General features: G+C 36.6%; 1 non-coding gene across 1 annotated transcript; it reads right to left on the bottom strand.

The window, feature by feature from the left end:
* Window positions 1–1,102: 1,102 nt before the first annotated feature.
* On the bottom strand, window positions 1,103–1,210 carry LOC122035620. Its single transcript, XR_006127150.1, has one exon. It is a non-coding gene; the product is annotated as a small nucleolar RNA Z279/snoR105/snoR108 (small nucleolar RNA).
* Window positions 1,211–3,785: the final 2,575 nt, after the last annotated feature.

The following is a 3,785-nucleotide window of genomic DNA, read 5'->3' as shown; positions in this document are numbered from 1 at the left end:
ATATATTATATTTTAAAAAATCCATATTTGCACCAAAATAGGTTGCTGCACTGTTCACTTGCACCATTTTGGTGCAAGTTTTGGGATTTCCATTGGAGGAGATATGATGTCTCTTTTATATTAAAATGATGTAAAAGGGCACTGGTTGAAGTTGCTCTTAATTATCATGATTCATCTCATTTATGATGGTCTTAAGATGAACTGACGAGGGCATGGAGATGAGCAAATCATGTTTTGCACATTGTTGCCTTGACTAATCTCTACCTATGCAACTTGTGGTGCAACTTGGCGATGAAAGGATTTCATTATTACATCGTCTGCCTTATTATGATATTGTTATTAGCGATGACAACGGATTCGGAATCTTGGGAAAAATTTAAAATCAGGATGAATTTGGAGAATTTTTGCATGTTCATATTTGGAAAAAAAAATCAAGTTCGAATTCGAGATAGATATGAGGATATTATTTCTAAATATGTCCCGATACAACATGATGTGATATAAGGATAGAGAATTCTCTAGTATCCTTTTATATTTGTTTTTAGATGTATCCCGATGCAACATAATGTAATATAGGGATAGAGAATTCTCTGATATCTTTTTATATTTGTTCTTGGATGAGGGTAGAGATGGGGATTTAATTTTCACAGCATGAGAATGAGAATTTCTTGATTAGACGAGGATGGGAATAAAATTCAAGCTCAAGTTTCTTTTTGTAATAACCCAATGCACATAGGCCATAGTCCATAACCCAACCACAAACCGGACTTTGACCAAGCACGAAAAGAAGTAGACTTATCGGGCCATGCCTGCCTGAGGTGGCACAACAAAAATGTGTTGCCAGCTCTAATTAGCGTTCGTTAGCAAGATTCTTAATTCTACGACCCGACTCTTGATCAATTTGTTGTTGTATTTTTCTGCCATGGGCTAGTCTTTCTATTTTATTATAAATACCATAAAGATATTGTTTTTAATAAAAAGGACTTAAATAAAATAGAATAAAATCAAGAGTTTCTTTTTAAAATATACATTTAAATGTTATTAAAATTATAAAATAAATAATTATAAAAGGAAACTTGAAATAGCGAAAGTAAAATCAATAGGGATCAGAAGGGTAAGAATTGGAGCACTCCCGTTGTCGTAACAGGCTTGGGTCGGGTGCTCATCACGCATAAAAACTGCGCAAGTAAATTACCACTCATCATATCCCGTTTACTGCCTGAAGGATCATGCTTTTGATTGACCTCTATTATGGTTTATATCGGATGCAGCTCTCCTCTATTGCTTTCTTTCCGTTGATGTGGGACTAAGATTGCGAGCTCATGTAGCGACCAGAAGAGCATCTTTCCCAGTGGGCCTATTCCCAGTCCAATTCTGTTATAATTGTTTTTTATAAAAAAAAAATCTTATTTTCTTTTAAAATAAATAAATATTATTAAATTACCCTTCATTTTTTGGAGAAATCCTTATATAACTTTTTTTTGAAAAAAAAAAAAAATAGAAACTGCTGCTAGGTTAGGTTGCTCCTTCAGGTTGCGAAGCTTCTCCCATGGGATCATTATGTTGGCCTCTGTTGGCGATGAGTCTTCTTCCCAATTTCTTTTCCATTGATCGATTTTGTCATCTTTGACTTTCTTAATTTTTTTACGTCGTGAGGTCTCTTTCCTCCATCCTCAGTCACTCGGTTCTCTTATCAACGTGGATATGATATTATTATATATCAAATTTATATTGGGTCTGATATGAAATAGATTAAATATAATTTCATATTAAATCCACGTCAAACCTGATATGATTTCATATTAGATCCAATGTGTATATTTTTTATGATTCTTTTATTTTACATGTTAATATTTATGAAAAATCGAAATAAATAATGGTATCATATTTGAATTCTTTGCAATATTAGAAATCCATAGAAACTGAAATGAGTACAATCGGAGCTCTCTAGGTCCATCAGTATATTTTGATCGAAACACACTGATGGACCTAGAGAACTCCGATTACACTCATTTCAGTTTATATGGATTTCTAAAGTTACAAGGAGTTCAAATATGATATCCATTATTGATTTTGACTGTTGGTGCGGTTAGCACTAACGATTTAACCCAGGTTTTGATGAATGACAAATAGGTTAAGTTAGTTTTGTTGTTATCTGACACTTTGATCGAGTGTGCAGGAGAAGTCCAGACAGGTCGACGGGCTGACCGGATGTCTGGCACGAAGTCCAGCTAGGTCGACGGGCTGACCGGATAGCTGGCGAGAAGTCAAAGCGGGTCGACGGGCTGACCGGACGCTTGGCGAGAAGTCCAGCTAGGTCGACGGGCTGACCGGATAGCTGGCGAGAAGTCAAAGCGGGTCGACGGGCTGACCGGACGCTTGGCGAGAAGTCCAGCTAGGTCGATGGGCTGACCGGATAGCTGGCGAGAAGTCCAGACGGGTCGAAGGGTTGATCGGACGTCTGGCAGGTGAGTAAAGGTAAGTCACTGGAAGAGAGTGACTGTGAGGACGCGTTCCCGGGAAGGGAACATTAGGCGTCGATCCGGCTTAGATCCATTTCGGATATCTAAGTCGAGATCGTGACTAGATTCCGGTCTCGGAAAGACGGAATCTAAGTCATACCTTTCATGTCAAACTCATGAACTGTGCTAACACTTTGTTTTGCAGGAAATTTATTATACTTGCCTCGGACTAACCTTGTCTTGCAGGAGAAGGACCTGTTCTGGAGAAAGGTGATCCGGGCGCCCGGGAGGCAAGTTTTATCCCGATTGCGCGTCGCCACGTGGAGCTCACTGGTTGGACCTGCCACGTCTCACTAGGGCGCCTGGAAGGGATCCGGGGCGCCCTGAGCTTCATATAAAAGAAGGGGCAAGGGTAGAGCTTCAATAAGAACTTAGAATCCAAGATCTGCTGCTCTGTGCTCTTGCGACGCCACGAAAAGCTCTTCGACTCAGTGCTGATTTTGTTTTAATTCTATTGTCGGTATTTTCTTTATCTGTCAATTCTTGTACTTAACTCTGTAATATTCGAATTGATAGTGATTGCCCAACGAAAGTGGTCAAGGACCACGGGCCTTCGAGTAGGAGTCGTCACAGGCTCCGAACGAAGTAAAAAACAACTGTGCTCATTTACTTTTCCGCTGCGTATTTATACTCGATATTTTCGAATCGATATTCACCCCCCCTCTATCGAATCTAACGGTCCTACATTGACTTCTTCAAATATATTAAAATATTATTAAAAATTGACTAAATCTGTTATTCATATATTCTACATGCTGGTTAAAAAGTGAAGAGAGAGAAAAATAGTGAAGAAAAGAAAAACGATAGAAAAAGTCAAATTGTCAGGAGGGTAAAATAAGAATGATACTTGAAAATGTGCGTTCTTTGGTAAATTATAAAATAACATATGCCTTTTAGTAAATTTAAAAATTTAGATAGGGTAAATTGTCAATTGATTTATATTGACTCATATAAAATAATAATGTATCTTGTAACAAATATAATTCATAATCGTTGTAATATAGTATCCTTAATATAGATTAGAATTGAAAATATTCACATCGTAATAATTAAAAAATATATATTTTTCTCATGTGTAGTATTGATCAATGATATATTTTCCTTTTACTAGAAGTGATAAATCTTATGTTGAATGTACATTTTTTTCGCATGGTTAACATGATATACTTTTTTATTTTTATGGTCAATAAAAAATTTCTATGAAATTGATCATCCCCAAGATTAATCGACGTAAGTTATGTACTTTATACTAATTAAAATAAA

This window comes from Zingiber officinale, chromosome 11B (assembly GCF_018446385.1).
Source record: "Zingiber officinale cultivar Zhangliang chromosome 11B, Zo_v1.1, whole genome shotgun sequence".
NCBI lineage: Eukaryota > Viridiplantae > Streptophyta > Magnoliopsida > Zingiberales > Zingiberaceae > Zingiber > Zingiber officinale.
The sequence above is the reverse complement of the archived record's forward strand: the minus strand, read 5'-3'. Positions and strand labels throughout refer to the sequence as shown.